A 17,544-nucleotide genomic window follows, 5' to 3' on the forward strand; every position below is an offset into this window, starting at 1 on the left:
GTTCTCCTCTTCCTTTCTTACCTCCTCTTCTGGGTACATAACACTGATTTTTTTTTAACTGAATAAATGTATGCGTTATTTCATTTGAAATGGTGTACGTGACTTGCTCCGGGAAAATTCCGAGATTAGGGATTTTAATCATCTTAAGTTGATGGAAATTAAATTGCTGGAAAAATAATTTATGGAGATTGCACTGATAGAATGATTCATTTATTCCAAACGAGATTCGTTAACTATTAACGAATGGTAGAGTTGAATATGACCAAAAGAATATTCGTTAATAGTTAACGAATGGTTCACTTGAATGGCGAAAGTCAAGTCAAACAAGGCGCCTCAAATATACATTCGTTAACTATTAACTCATTAACTCATTAGTCTCATTTCCTGACGATTACGCGTGCAAATTTTCGATTAAAATTCTTTTTTCTGAATATTCGTGTTCAATGAAAATGTAAATGACTCCAAGATGATGGATCCGGCCGGGTCCCCAGTTAACGATCAACGAGACCAATTTTTATGTCTAATGTCTTACATTGAGTCTTAAATTACGTCTCGAAGACACTAGTTTTTACAGTGTAGAGCAGGTCTCATTTCCTGACGATTACGTGTGTAAATTTTCGATTAAAATTCTTTTTTCTGAATATTCGTGTTCAATTAAAATCTGAATGACTCCAAGACGATGGATCCGACCAGGTCCCCAGTTAGAGGTCAACGGGACCAATTACAATTCACCGATTCCTCTCATCTTGATTACCCTCCGCGACTAATGGCTTTCTCGTTATCGTCACTCTCAACGGAGTCCCGAAAACTTTCCGGCAAACCCAAAGACTCACTCAGGATAATACGTTGAACCCATCTCCGTGCCAGTGGCTCGTTGCACACACATATACACCGCACTGACATCCAACGAAGTTTTTGACGATTCAACAGCACGAATTGAAGGTAGTACGTGCCGAACATTCGTGCCAAATTCCATTCCGACGATTCCAGCGTTGGTCAACCGTAAATTTGTTACGCTCCAATTTCCTTCGCGTCTTGATCATTTTGGTTCTTTATGGTTACGTATTATTTTCGTCTCATCGGCGTCATTGGGTTGAAGTTCAAGGGTATGAATTTGCGTTTTAGGAGAAAATAACGACGATTAACTTCTCCGTCCAGGGGATTGATTTGTTTACTGAAACCTGATCGGAATTCATTTGAGGAAAGGTCGAAGACATTATCAATGATTTAATAATCATTTTTATTTTAAAAAAGGTAAAAACACTTTCTTCCAGAGTTTTTTTTTACTTATTTATTCAAGGTGGCGTCAACAACAATGTTCTCAGCGACTTTAATAAAAAATTTGGTGCATTTCGTTTATTACATTTCACTGAGACAAAAACGAACAAGTTCTCAAACAAACCTTGTTTGGGCGAACAAAATAGTTGGTTGAAAATTACCAAAAAAATAACTGTTTGGTTCGAATTTGAAAGTCTCATACATGAATAATTGCTCTGCTTTCTACCCTTCGTAAAAAATAGTTATGGGATTTCAAGTATTAGGTAGAATTCAAGGAAATTCATGGGTTCTCATTGGGAATGAGATGGAAGTGAACATTCAGAAACAAAAGGGTATGAATTTTCAATTTTTCCCTGAATTTTCTTGCATTTTCCGAAATTGTTACGGAATAATTGAACTGAAGAATCAAGTATTTTATTGATTTTCTGATCCTTCAAACATAAAATCAATGGAATATTTGATTTATCAATGACGAGATTTCCTGAAATTTTAGTAAAAATTAAACATGATAAAAATTTCCAGAATTTGACGTTTCAAATTCTGGAAATTTTTATTGTGAATTTTGAGTGTCCAATTGTCAATCTAGTAATAATGACCTGTTATTTTCGAAACTTATCCAGTAAATAATCTGTGGATATGTTTCTTCTCGACTGAAAACCACTTATATGCAGTGAAATTATCAAAAAACCGTAAATTTTCACTAAAAATTCAAAAATAATAAATTCCCCCATTAACCGAACTGATTTATTTACCGACGATCACCAGAAATTTATTTATTTACCTCACGATATCGGATCTCAATTTCCAGTGATTCGAATGACGTTTGTTTCCCAAGGCCGAGGTCAATCCGATCGTGAAATGAAGCAGGGGAAGGACTGAAAATAGGAATAGTAACGGGGACAGAAAAATAAATAACCGTGTCTGTGCCAAAATAATTTCAGTAACGGGCGCAAATAATTTACGGAGTTCCCTTCGCGAACGTTCAATGGTTTATTTCTTATTTTGAGTGAATATGAGAGCGACGAAATACGAGAGACGGAGATTACGAAATTGCAGAGGCGAACGGGTCTGTTGAGCCTGAGGATCCTCTGTGGTTTCTCCCGTTACGTAATGCCAGAGCGTTTGTGGAAGCGCCGGGAATTCCTCGGGTGCTCGAAATTTTTAACCACATTTTGTCGTCACACGTGAGGGGAACATGTTAATTGAGTATTTCATGAATATCTTTGTTATGATTAGATTCGGGGCAACTTACAAAGAACCATTTTTTGGCGGAAATTGAATTCTCTACAAAAAAGTTGAATATTTTATTCTGAATTAATTATTTCACAAACAAATCTTTGTTATAGAGAATTAAATTCTCTACAAGAATGGTTTCCTCAAAATTATTCAAATGAATTTTCTATATCGGATATTAAATTCTCTGCAAATAAGGTTCTACAATATTTTTTCCCCCAAACCTTTTTGCTATCTAGGCATTCGCGAAACATTTCCTCACAAATTTATGCTCCTTATTTCAACTCTAATGTAATTATCCCAATAATGACGGTTCGTAGCAGAAAACATCATAAGACTTTTCCGCGCAGAATTTCATGGCCTACAAAAAGTTTTATTTGACATTTTCCTGTAAACCCATCACTTCCCGAGTTATCAGCGACATAATCCGTATGAATTTTTCGGAGTTATCTCCCGCTCTTCATCACTTTGCTCCAGAAGTGTAGAGAAAATAAACAAGAGGGAATGCGAATAACGAGGTTCTTTAGACGATGCAGTTACAGTACTTGGTATTAAAATTTATAACCACAGAGCGGTTGTGTTTCGCCGAGCTCGCCGCATCTATAAACCGCATCTGTAATAAACCGTAATAAACTATGGAAAATGTATATTTCGTTATGTACCGCTTTTAATCATCCGTCATTGCAATTCAAATGTTTATTGCAATTTTATTCTTTATTTGAGTAATTTCTCCGATTTTCCTGCGGCATTATTTCATAATAAATATCCTCAGGGATTTATGGTGATGAATTAATGGAAATTACCTGAGAATTCAAATGTCTTGGATCAGTGCTAATCAAGAGTTTTTTTTATGGTCTCTTCCCTGTGGTTTTAAGTGTCGTGATTGAAAAATGTCAAGAAGTCTATATTTTAGTTCATAAAATGATGGAAATATTTCTCAGAATTTCGATACTTGGTGTGATCATTGGTGACTTGAGTTTTTTTATAGTCTCCTCGGGGTTTTAAGAGTCACGATGAGAAAAGTAAATAAATCTTTATTGTGGTTTATTAAATTCTCTACTTAAAAGGTGTTTTGATGTGTCCTCCTAGAGTCGATGTATTTCATAATGAGAAGAAAGATATTATTCCGTCCGCACCTTTGGAACAAGTAGATACAGACCAAAAAGTCAGACAATTTTTTGCAGAAAAAAATTCTACAAGAAAATTTTCCTGGCATCTTTCTTTAAATGTGTATTTCGTTATGTACTGCTTTTAATCAGCCGTCATTGCAATTCAAATGTTTATTGCAATTTTATTTTTTGTTTGAGTAATTTCTCCGATTTTCCTACGGCGTTGCTTCATAATAAATATCCTCAGGGATTTATGGTGATGAATTAATGGAAATTACCTGGGAATTCAAATATCTTGGATCAGTGCTAATCAAGAGTTTTTTTATGGTTTCTTCCCTGTGGTTTTAAGTGTCGTGATTGAAAAATGTCGAGAAGTTTATATTTTAGTTCATGTAATGATGGAAATATTCCCCAGAATTTCGCTACTTGGTGTGATCATCGGTAACCGAGATTTTTTATAGTCTCCTCGGGATTTTAAAAGTCATGATGAGAAAAGTCAATAAATGTTTATTGTAGTTTATTAAATTCTCTACTTAAAAGGTGTTTTGATGTATCATCCTGGAGTCGACATTTATGAAAATAATTTCATAAGGAGAAGAAAGATGAATCCGAAAATACTTGTCTCACCATTCCGCCAGCACCTTTGGAATAAGTAGATACAGAAAAAAAAGTCAGACAATTTTTTTTTCACAAAAAAAATGATATGAGAACATTTCATTGGCATTTTTCTTTGAACCTATTCATTCTGAAATCGTTGGGAGAATAGTGTGTAAATCTATTCCATAATTTTATGTTTTCAATTTTTAATGAATTTTCGTTCAGACCATTTCCTTTATTGTTTTGTGACAAATATTATAACAGATTTATAATGATGCAATGATAGAACCTTTCTAAAAAGTCTAATGCTTGATAAGCTAATTTAATAATTGCCAAATGAGTACTGAGGAACCAAATATGAGGTTATGTACTGATTTTTCCGGCAGTATCTTCGGAGCAAGTAGATTTGGAAAAAAAGGTCAGACAACTATTTTCCACAAAATTCAATTTTCGGCAAAAAAGTTTCTCTGATTTTTCCTCTATAATCTCTGCGTTGATCGAATGATCTGCAAATTGATTTCAAAATTTTATGTTCGCTTATGTTCGGAATTTTAGCAAAATTTTTTTTCGCCCCTATTTCTCTATTAATTTGTAATAAATATTATGATAGATTTATAATAGTGCAATAATAAAAATCGTTCAAGAATTCCAATGCGGAATATGTTAATTTAATAAACATCAACGAATCTAATGGTCTTCACTGATTTTTGGAACAAGTAGATTTGGAAAGAAAAGGTCAGACAACATTTTTCCCACAAAATTCAATTTTCAGCAAAAAAGTTTCTCTGATTCTTTCCTCTAAATCTCTTCATTAGTAGCATGATCTGCAAATTTATTTCATAATTTCATGTTTGTTCATTTTCGCAACTTTAGCAAAATTTTCTTCCGCCCCTGTTTCTCTATTAATTTGTAATAAATATCATGATAGATTTATAATAGTGCTATAATAAAAATCGTTCAAGAATTCTAATCCTGAATATGTTAATTTAATAAGCATCAAAGAATCTAATGAACTAAAATCTTCACTGATTTTTGGAACAAGTAGATTTGGAAAGAAAAGGTCAGACAATATTTTTCCCACAAAATTCAATTTTCGGCAAAAAAGTTTCTCTGATTCTTTCTTCTAAATCTCTTCACTAGTAGGATGATCTGCGAATTCATTTCATAATTTCATGTTTGTTCATTTTCGTAACTTTAGCAAAATTTTCTTCCGCCCCTATTTCTCTATTAATTTGTAATAAATATCATGATAGATTTATAATAGTGTAATAATAAGAATCGTTCAAGAATTCTAATGCTGAATATGTTAATTTAATAAGCATCAACGAATCTAATGAACTAAAATATTCACTGATTTTGGGAACAAGTAGATTTGGAAAGAAAAGGTCAGACAATATTTTTCCCACAAAATTCAATTTTCAGCAAAAAAGTTTCTCTGATTCTTTCCTCTAAATCTCTTCATTAGTAGCATGATCTGCAAATTTATTTCATAATTTTATGTTTGTTCATTTTCGCAACTTTATCAAAATTTTCTTCCGCCCCTATTTCTCTATTAATTTGTAATAAATATCATGATAGATTTATAATAGTGTAATAATAAGAATCGTTCAAGAATTCTAATGCTGAATATGTTAATTTAATAAGCATCAATGAATCTAATGAACTAAAATCTTCGCTGATTTTTGGAACAAGTAGATTTGGAAAGAAAAGGTCAGACAATATTTTTCCCACAAAATTCAATTTTCGGCAAAAAAGTTTCTCTGATTCTTTCTTCTAAATCTCTTCACTAGTAGGATGATCTGCGAATTCATTTCATAATTTCATGTTTGTTCATTTTCGTAACTTTAGCAAAATTTTCTTCCGCCCCTGTTTCTCTATTAATTTGTAATAAATATTATAATAATTTTATAATCGTGCAATAATAGAAATCGTTCAAGAATTCTAATGCAAAATATTCCAATTTAAGAAGCATTAATGAATGCAATAGTCTCACTGAATATTCTATCAGTATTTTAGGAGCAAGTAGATTTGGAAAAAAAGGTCAGACATTTTTCGCACGAACTTCCATTTTTTTACAAAAAAGTTTCTCTGACCTTTTCCTCTATAATCTCTTCATTGGTCGGATGATCTGCAAATTCATTTCATAATTTTATGTGTGTTTATATTGACAATTCTAGAAAAATTTTCTTCCTGACCGTTTCCCTTATTATTTTGTAATAAATGCTATGATAGTTTTATAATGATGCAATAATAGAAATCTTCCGAGAATTCTAATGCTTGACATGATCACTGGTAATCCAGAGTGTTTTATGGTCTCCACGTGGATGTTAAGACTCGTTTTTATTCATCGATTCACGGCAATGAAATGGAGAAATAAACAGATATCTGTGAGAAAAAAAATCGAAGGCGTTTTAATGTCAGTGTCTCGAAGACGAGTAAATTCTCGTGGATACTCCCTCGCCGGCGATGTTAAAGCCCTCGGGAATTTATTTACATGTGTATATTAGGTGTATGTCTCGAGGTCGTGAATCAAACTCTGTTCGCATTCCACAATTTTATCCACCCACGTATTTTTAAGTCCCATATGATCTAGCTGGAGATACAACGATCCACCACAACTTCCACGGGTGAGTCAGCGATAAACTATTTCATTCACGAGAGCAGTGTAATTCGCAATGGTGGGATGAATGAAAATTTTGCTGAATGTGCATATTTCGATTTTATTATCGGTGAATGCTCATTGTTTTATGAATATGGGGATGTAGCGGGCTTCGGAGATAATGCCAGGAGACTTTTTTTACACTTAAAACGTCTCAAATGAAATTTTTTACTCATTTACTTATTTATTTATTTTGTTAATTTCCATCAAGTGACAGTTAGACTCAAATTTCAAAGAATTTTATCATTAATAATTCGCAGATTTATGAAATAATAAATGGAAATGGTGTGTTTCCTTTCGATTATTCCATGAAAATTTATAGAATTTATTTTGCCACTGAATATTTATGGTTTTATTGAAGTATCAAGCCAATTTAACAATTTTCATCTTCTTGCTGCTCAAATTTGCAATTTAGATTCGTTTAAATTTAATGTCGCTTTTCTGAAAACTATAACTGAAGTGTTTATAGAATACTTATTTTTTATGACTGTTTATGAGATCGTTAATATATCCTGCCATTCTATTAGAAATTACACGTGCAATGGTGAAAATTTTTGCTGGAATTTCGAGTAAACTTTTTGTGAATTGTTATCAAGTGATAAATCCACTGAAATTTCAAGGCATTTCCTCCTTACAAATCCACAACTTAATGGAAAAATCAAATAAAACTGTAAATTTCACTTGATGCATTCCTCAGAGCTCAATAGAAATGAGGAAATTCAAGTAAATAGATGATTGAATTTTCAATAATTTAGGGCATTTTGCAGCGAAATATTCATGTTTTGTTTGAAAATCCAAACAACTGAGAAACCCCTCGTCTTCCGGCTGTGGAATATTTTGGAATTCTATAGAATTTTCAGTGAATTTTAAAATTTCATGATTTTTGGTAAATCACTGCACTATCTCTCGTCTTACATTTTTACCTTTTAAAAACCCCAAAAAATCCCTCAAAAAACTGCTACCTCACCCTTTCCCAGAGTTAAATTTGGTAAAAAAATTAAACCCCTGGAATTGAGTTTTCCTCCCCCAACCCATCAGCCAGGAACACTCAACTAAAACTGAACCACTGAAAAAAAAAGTCCCGAAACAAAGTGCCACATCAAAGAATTCCCCCGCCATTGTAATTAAATTTCTCCCGAAGCCCTACGTAAATAAACGCATGTCATAACAAAAATGAAAAAATCCGGGGAATGTCAATACATCAAAGCTCGTGTTTACCTTCGCATCACGACCATGAATAAAAAAAATTCCCCAAACTTTTTCTCCCCACGAAAAATAGTCGATACCCCGGCATTGTCCAACGAACCAAGCGAAATGCTAATGGAAGAGAGAGATGAGGTCACGGAGTAAAATCCGCAGCGTGCGTCAATCCGAAAATTCGTGTTACCGGTCGTACAAACGCATAAACAGAGTCGCCCACACGTTGCAACGCACAATTCGCCCGAGTGTGATTTCACCTCTCTGCGATAGCTGTCGGACACCGTAGGTGGATCATAACCCCGGGGCTCTGTTCCTGTTTTAGAAACGAAATATCGATTTTCCCCCTGGGCGAGTTAACCGTAACGCCGTTACGGCTTCACCAGTTCTCCCCCTCCACTTGGCGACTTTTTCCGTCGTTCGCAGACACGCTCAAAGGTGTGTCTAAACCCATCAGACTTTAATTAAGACCTCCCAGAGTGCGAGGATATTTTCATTCATTTTTTTTATCGTGTAATCGACGAATTGAATTAAATCAAGGTTCTAGCTGAATTAATTGAATTCTTGAGTGATTCTTGGTAATTGGGGGTTATCGGGGGAATTTGGGGGGAAATGTCAAGAGATGGATTTTGTTGGGAATTTTCTGAGTTAGTGAAAATGATCCCATTGGTTTCTTGAGGGTCATCGACGTTTTTGCAATAAATTGAATAGAAAAATTATTGCTTTTTCCGACAAATTCTATTCGAAATTAAATTTTTTTTAATCGGCGTCGTAAGCAAATTCTGTAACTTTGTGTTTTTTTTTAAATAGATATTTGATAGAAACAAATCAATAGCTGATTTTTCTCTCTTGGATTTTGGATTTAAAAAAATAGGGGAGAGCGTTACGATTTTCTATTAAATCATCTCAAAGATTGGCTCTCATCGAATATTCTTGTCAAATAATTCGTTCATGAATGAAAAATTACTTGTAACTTTGAATTCACTGAAATTTTTCTGCGCCCGTCAGGCGACGTAATCTGAAATAAATAGTGCATGGTAGACTGATTCACCCAGAAATTCATGAAGCATTTTTCAATGGAACGAGCCCATTAATGACAACATTTATATATGCCATATTGCGACTCGAGAAAACGTTTGGAGGAAAACAATTTTCCAAACCAATTCACTGTTCCAAGAAGTAATAACGCATATTAACTTGCATATTTCCAGTTTGATCGTATCTGAAAGACCTTATAAGAGCTCTCACGGACGGGTCACGACCTTCTTCGCATGATGGAGATCACAATTCTCTTGATGAATAAAACTTGCCAACAAATCTAAGAATTGTAACTAATGTCCAAGACAAATTGAATCATGAATCATGCGGATCTACATTATTTCGGATATATATTCCACCGAAAGACGTAAATGTCTCACGAGAACAATTGCTACCACGAAAATTATCGTGTTTTGCTGGAAATTTTCTTTTTGTCCACAAGTAAATTGATTCAACACGACAAAAGATCTCTTCAGGGGAACCCACAATTTTTCGGCAGAACTAATTCTTCCTCTCCGTGTACCGGATTTATTTCCGGAATTTCCTTCTCATTCATCCCCAGCACAATCCCCGTGAATTTGTCAAGCCATTTCCTGCTCTTGACTCCCGTTATTCATTAATCATCTTTCCCCAATAAAATACAGCGTTTTATCGCCCGCCATCACTCAACAATCGGAAAATTCCACAGGCCCATGACTCACCAATAACCCCCGGCCCCTCCCGCCACTGAAGTTCTAAATGCATGATAAACAGAAAAAAAAATGAACGAAACCCTAAATCGAGCGGATGTGGAGGTCGATTGTGACTGACGTGTGGCACACCACAGCTCTCCCCCTCGTCCCTATACTTCCATTCAACTAGTAAATGGTCGGGGGATCAATGGAGTCAGGAATGACATGATGAATAGTGGCAGATACCAGATTAAAATTCATCCGACATTACTTATTTTATTTGCTGCTATCGCCAGCCTCCTAGATCCTAAACCCAGTGATTATCGGTATGAATACGAGTCGACCACCGGAGTTGAGGACGTGTATAATAGACCTCAGACCTCAAGCGCATAAACACTCAAGTGGCTCATTCAGCAAAACAAATAGTCAGTGAAAAGCATAAGCATCAAATCTATTCATTAAATCATTACAATTTATTTTTGTTTTGCGATTCTTGTTTTATCATCATCTCGTGGCCTAGGAGTAATAAAATGTATGATGGATGATATAAATTTCATTTATTTTTGTTCTTGCGAAATGTGATGAATGGGATGTATGGAAGTAAAATTAAATGGACGAAATAGAAAACGAAAAGTAATTTTTGAGAATTCTAGTCGGTGAACATTTGATATTTTGTGGAGGAATCCATGAAAGCTGTAAATTTCAGCTCAATAATTGCACATAAATTGATGGAAATGAAGAAAATTCAGGCGATTGTTTTCTTGAATTTTTAATTAATTGAAGATTGAAGCGAGTTTACGATTTCCTCTTTCTGCTTCTCGAAAAATTGGAATTTCAGTGAATTTTCAAATGGAATTCAACGTCATTTTTCTGAAAATTTTAATTCAAACTGAAATTTTGGGATTGTTTTCCCCCTAGAAAATTTCAACTCAATAATTGCACCTAATTGATGGAAATAAAGAAAATTCAGGCAAATATATTCTTGAATTTTTTATTAATTGAAGATTGAAGCGAGTTTACGATTTCCTCTTTCTGCTTCTCGAAAAATTGGAATTTCAGTGAATATTCAAATGGAATTCAACGTCATTTTTCTGAAAATTCAAATTTTATAAATGTCATGATGACATTAAATTGTGAATGATAACATTCTCCATTAATTCACTCAGGTCATTTATTAAAAATAATACATTGTTAAAAAATTTTGGCTGAAATTTATGGGTGAATTCTTGGAAATTCTCATCACATTATAAAAATCAATGGAAACTATAGATTTCAGTTCAATTATTCTATGGGATTGGGTAGAAATCAAGAGAATTTAGATAAATATCTCGTCTTCCTCCTCAAAAATTTGGAATTCCATTGAATTTGCAGTAAGATCTGAAATTTTGGGATTGCTTTCCCCGATTAACTGGAAAAGCCACTGCACAGAATTGCTCATTTGTAATAACAGAAGGAGCTTTCCAGTTTTATTCCTGCCATCAATACTAGAGTGAAATTAAACACTTTTTTTAAAGACAAATGAGATACCATATTCGTCTTAACGTTTGGAAAGATAAATGGGACATCATGTGCGTCTTAATGTTTTAATTAGCGACATGTCTGTCAATGATGTTACGTCACATTGCCCGAGGTCCATTCAGTTACTATTTAGCCCGTCTCGCCAGAACGCAGTTTCTCCTCTTCCGTGCATTTCTCATTTATGCATTTGCCGGGAGGAGGGCAACTCGGAGAATCTCGGAGGTGTGCAATGGGACGCAAGTGTGCGTCTTAGCTTCACTTATGTATGCGAACGTCGAAAAAAAGAGAGGTGGAATTGTGCACGCAGTCGGCTCGCGGGCAGACCGGGATGCTAGTGCTGGCCCGGAATATAATAGCACGGGGTAATACGATGGAACTGGGCCAGTCTTGCTTTGACGCGCGTCTCAGCGGCATTACTCCACCTGACTAATCCCCAACGGAGAGAAAAGTTGTTACATATTCAGTGATATAACCGGGCTCTGGTGCAGTTATTTATTTGGAGTTTTTATGCGCTGACCTTGGATTACTTTCTTGGATTTTAATGTGAGTTGTGGGGGGCTTATTTTTGAGTTGTCAAGGTTTTCTGCAAGATTTGAACTAAATTGTTTGCCATTTTACTCTTGTTTTTGTGTTGAGTAAAAACTAAAAGAAAGTTTTCTTTCGATAAGTTTTTAAATGCAGGTAAATGGGAAATTATTTCCATAACAAATCGAGGCAAAACATGTTGCGGTGGATATTTTATTGGCTATAAACAGGTTTTTTGATATTTTATTCTGAAAGCAAATATGTCTACGATAATTCCATGAGAATTTTTCTGGAGTAAAATGCAATGAGGGGAATTGGATATTTTAGTTGATTGCATTAATCGCGAAAATGACTGATAAAAAAATCGAGTCATCTGAAATTTGGGGTGAAAAATATCTTCTGACATTTTGTGCCAAAGGCACTCGTAATCCCGATAATTCTGTATTAAGTCATCACTATTTATAAAGAAGAATTTAATGAGTGGAATAAAACATTTTGTGAAATAAAGCATCCAAAAATGAGGCATTTGGAAAACAATATTAATGAGGGAAATTTCAACCAAAAAAATCCCATTCTCATATTCGGAAAAATTGAAATACTGTAAAAAAACATTGAATCGCATGGAGAGTTGTCTAGTAATTTTGGGGAGAGTAACATTGAATTCGATTTAGATCAGGAAAAATTCATGCAATTTTAGAGTTCAATGAAAACTCAATTAAATTCGAAGTTTTCGAACAGCAGAAAAACGAGACATCCCTAACTTAATTAAACTTTCATTAATTACCATGAAATAATTGAATTGAAATTAACAGCTTCCATCGATTTTTCACAGTTTTGAATTTTCTACGACGAAATTCTTTGAAATTTTTTCCAGCGAATAATAAAATGTGAAAGAACATTAAAGTTCTATCCATATTTGACTAGTAAATTTCAGGATAGTGACATTAAATTCAATTTAACGAAAAAAAAATCATAAAATATCAGATTTCAATGAAAATGTAATGAATTTCCAAATTTCTGAGCAGTTCCATTGAATTTTCGATGAGAAAATTCCTAAAAATTTCTGTGAAACTGTAACCATGCCCATTCTCATCATCAAATAAAAGTACAGTTTCCAAAAAACATTGACATGTCATGCGATGAAAACAAATAAACATCTGTCCACTGACACATTGTCATGTGATGAAAATTCCCAAGAAATGTACCGGAAAACTCAAAAAATTTCCAACCGTTGAGTGCAATTGATTTCTTTTTTTACCCATTCCGATGCATCTCTCACCGTTCCTCTCTCCGCCGCCCCGAGAACTAATTCCTCAAATTGAATATCGTGAAGAACATCCCTCCTACGAGTTAATGCGATCACGTCAGTTACGAACGAAATGCCGGTAAAATTGATTTATCGGAAATCGTGCCACCACTTGACATTAGGAGCCTTCAAGCCTATCCAATTCTGGATTGCACCCACAGGTGTTTACTCGCGCGTTTGCCAGCCATTACTTGCGTGTTTATATACATGTGCGAACGACAGACACTCGCGTTTGTAATGCTACGCGATATCGGAGATGCAGTGGCTGATGCGATCCGGAGATAACGTCGTGAATCGTTTTTTATCGGAAAGGCTATTTCAAAAACTCTACTGATTTCGATGGCTCTATTCGCACGTTTAGCGTCGCTTTAACATATTTGCGAGAATATTTATCGCTTTATCGTGTATTTTCATGGTGAAGAATATATTTCAGTAATATTTATGGACATGAAGATATTCATAACATTTACTGGGGAACATGAAAAAAATTTATGAGATTTAACGTTACATCAATTTCTAGGACTATTAAATGTTTAGTAAATTCAAAATAATTTATGATTATATCATTTATTGGAATATGATTATATCATTTATATTCATTTAAATAAATGTCGATTAAAATAGTATTATTTATATTAATCGAAGTAATTCAGACTACTCAATAAATTGGCGTATTACTGATAATTTTACTGCATATTTAACACAACTATTTCCTTTAAACAATGAAATGATGTCTGTTTTTAATTTTTGATGGATGAAAAATAAAAAATTCACAATAAAACATCGCAAAATGGGCATCGACCCGGCGATATTCCCGAGCTAACGATTAAGCTCACTCAGGAAAATTGACGACTAATATAAGATGATTGTTTATTTATCATTAACTTGGAAGAAATTGAACGATTCATTCTTGTTTCCGTGATTAATAGCTTGTTTAATTCAAGATTTATATAATTTTCAATTGGATTAATTATCTGAATGTGGTTTGATATTGTTACTATTCTTTAGTTGTTTTAAATATAATTTGAGGCATTATTTGATGAAAAGAACGAGGATATTTATCATTTCAAGTTTGAATTTCAAGTGAAAACTAGCGCGACAATTTAGTAACGAAGTGGTAAACCGGGTCAAGCCGATTTTGACTACTGGCCAGTTTTTGACGAATATCTCGGAATCTAAAAGAGATAGAAAATTTTTTGTTATAACGTTTTTTGTAGAGCCAATTGAGGGCTACAAAAAAGGTCAGAAGAAAAATTTCGCTATCTGTATTAGATTTGGAGATCTTCATCAAAAACTGGCCAAAAGTCAAAATCGACTTGACCCGGTTTACCGCTTCGCTACTGAATTTGATTTAGTAACGATAATAGTTTGGAATACAATGACGCAGAATAAATGCTTGATATAAATCTGAGTTGAATTGAGGTTGATTGACTTGAGTATTTACCGAGACCGAGCAATTAATTTAAATTTTGGATAGATTAAATGTTATGCGTCTGCACTGACGGCTCAACGTGAAATGTCCTTTCTCTTTGCGTATTGCCAGGACAGTCTTCAGGTAGTAGAACCCGGGTATAAGGGTCTCACTGCAGGCGCATTTTCAAGTTTTCTGTTTTTAGCAGCAATTTCCACGAACAGAAGGATACGGTATAATTTTTCTCTTGAGTTGGAGACGGTAAATACTCAATTGTAACATTTTGTGAATTCTTTCAAGATAATTAATGCAATATTCGACGAAATACGACGAAATAAAGTATATAAAAATCATTATTCAATGACTGAAAAAAGAATGAATTTATTGTTGTATTACATAATGAAAGTAATAAAACGTGCAGATAAAAGTGACGGAGGAATGACTCAAAATATCTCGGATATCCAGGATGATATTACCGCGTGTGATGTCACAGCGGCAATTCAACGATGATTGCGATTTAACCTCGAGGCCGTTACTATTATCACCGCAAAACTTCACAAGCTGCACATCCGCAACTCTCGAAATAGAATTTCTTCGGGCTTTCACTGTTATACGTTGCGCCCGCGGATGTGGGGTAAAGGGGGTCTGTTCCTAAATGAATAGTCCATGGCGTGATAAAATTTTCTGACGTAACTTCGTAACGTTTGAGGGCACTTTCGAGTGCTTGAGTGCCAGTCAGACGATGACATTGATCTGTTTCGGATGATTCGAGGAAGGGAATTTAATCGGCCGCTGCAGACGCCGGTAATTGATGCGATCAGTGGTTGAGGTCTACAATGAAATCGGCCGTTTTCATTGTTGTGGGACTGATTTGAGTTTTTTCTCCGAAAAATTCATGAACTACAAAAAATTTGGTGCCATGAGTTTATTGAAAAAGAATTGATTCTAAACTGAAAGTTTACTTTTAGTTAATTTTCAGTTTAGGACCAATTCTTATTCAATAAAAATTAGGCCGTAAAAAATTGAGGAAAAATTAATTGAAAAATTTTCTCATATGCCAGCACTGTAGGAGCTAGTCTTAAGTTAAAGCACTAGACACAAAAAATGTCTTCAGGACGTCTTAATTCAAGACAGTACACACAAAAATGTATTAATATGTTTAATAACAAAAGTTTTTTGTCCTTAATTATGACTCAGAAAAATGAATGAAGTTATTAGGAAAACAAATGAGACATCATAAGTTTGTGAATAGAAATCCTCGAGTGAACCTAGAATGTCTGGAATGCATACCTTAATGTTTTAAATTGAAGATACTAAAAACGACTTTAACGCAGTTACACAAACTCCTTAAAAGGGGACAAAACCGTCTTAATTTCAAATACTAATTTTTTTGGGGGGAACATGTTTTATTCATCCCATGATAATCCATCACCATTCTAATCATTCTAATCCAATTAAACTTACGGGAACAGGTGAATATGCGTCGTAAGCTGATAAGCGTTACTTCCCGTATCGGGCGATAATTACCAGATGCACTTACACGTAACACTCGCGCCCACCTCCGTCGCACGGAATAAACCGAGAGAGATAAATATGTGATATCTTACGATCACGATCCCGACCATTAACACCTCAATTGGTCCGTGTGAATTTATCGCTCAATTGTATTTCCATGTAATGTACGAATAAAATGACACGTTCAGTCGGGGGAATAATTCACGACAATTTATGGAACGACTCGCGCTATAAATCCGATTTTCTTCGATTGCTGAGATTATTCTGGGAACACCCACTCGTGTTTGAAGCGGTCATTAGAACCGGCGAGACTCGCCCTGGGCTAATTGATAATTAAGTTATAATCATTGAGATATGCTCAGTGTCTACGATAGCACGTGGTGATTGGGTTTTATTCGCACGGGTGATTGCTAGAGCGGAATTTAAGTCGTGATTGGATAGTCGTAAAGTGTAATATGTTCACACCTCCGTGGAACTCGTTTGAATTTCAGATTCTGGAGATTCTTGATTAGATAGGGCAGCGAATTTATGGGCTCGGGGTGTATTAACGTGTAATTGAACACCGTTCGATCAAATTGCAAATTTGAAAAATGAAAACATGCGTCTTTTCAACACTTCGTTGCTTGCGCCATGAGCGCTTTTTCCGATTTGTTGAATGACACTGCGGTAAAACCTCGGAAAAATTTGAAAAAATTTGACAGCTCATTTTGAACTGCCTAGAAACCCTATCAATGGAAATATCTGTCAAAAATATCATACGTAGTTGGGTTTTTAAATTTTTATTCCGAAACTCCGGGTCGTGCAACGTGTATATGGCGAATTTTCAGAAAAACGTGGGAACTTTGAGATTGAATATATAATTAAGGGTAACACACTGATAGAACGGATTAGTTATTGTTAATGAATGGATTTTGATTGGAGGTTAGGGTCTATTCGGTCCCACCAAATGTTCATTCGTTAATAGTTAACGAATCTTGTTTGGAATAAATGAATCATTCTATCAGTGCACTGAGCATAAAAAACCTCACGGGAGTTCTTCAAGTGGGATCTAGATACTCTTGATTTTTTTTAAATTTTTCCTAGAGCTTTAAAATTTATCATTATATGTCGATTTATGCTGGTGCGGCGCTTACGGCGCGATTAACGGAGTGTTGAGATTTTATTCGTCGATTTTTCACAATAGTAATCGACTCATTCGATATCTTGTGAATAAATCAAGTGAAATTTCTCTGGCTATTCGATGGAATACCCAGAATTCAATTCATGTCACGACACCCATCTAATTGAACACCGGTCGATCAAATCGCTGAGAATCATACGGTGCTGCAAATTTGAGCAATGAAAGCTTCCGCCTTTGTAAGATTGTGAAAATGTTAGTGAAGAGTACGGAGAATTACCGCTGGAAAATAAAGTGAGGATCTTTTTGAATGAATCCATTTTCTGGATATCTGAATGCTAAATTTCATAATAGAAATCGATTTATTCGA

The 17,544-nt window shown here is 34.6% G+C and overlaps 2 protein-coding genes across 5 annotated transcripts in view; one reads left to right on the plus strand and one right to left on the minus strand.

Annotated features, from left to right (window-relative positions):
- LOC107040093 (synapsin) overlaps nt 1-17,544 on the minus strand; it is an 88,438-nt gene that overhangs the window by 36,821 nt on the left and 34,073 nt on the right. The window lies entirely within an intron of this gene.
- LOC107040094 (tissue inhibitor of metalloproteinase) overlaps nt 1-17,544 on the plus strand; it is a 47,923-nt gene that overhangs the window by 9,500 nt on the left and 20,879 nt on the right. The window contains exon 1 of one of the 3 annotated variants that reach the window (XM_015260034.1): nt 11,623-11,843. The exons of the other annotated variants lie outside the window; for them this stretch is intronic. The gene's annotated coding sequence lies outside the window, so the exon portion shown is untranslated. Of the gene's footprint in view, nt 1-11,622; nt 11,844-17,544 lie in introns of those variants that run through there. 3 annotated transcript variants of the gene reach the window in all.

The sequence above is a fragment of the Diachasma alloeum genome, unplaced genomic scaffold (genome assembly GCF_001412515.2).
Source record: "Diachasma alloeum isolate Michigan unplaced genomic scaffold, Dall2.0 Dall_scaffold_00316, whole genome shotgun sequence".
Taxonomy (NCBI): domain Eukaryota; kingdom Metazoa; phylum Arthropoda; class Insecta; order Hymenoptera; family Braconidae; genus Diachasma; species Diachasma alloeum.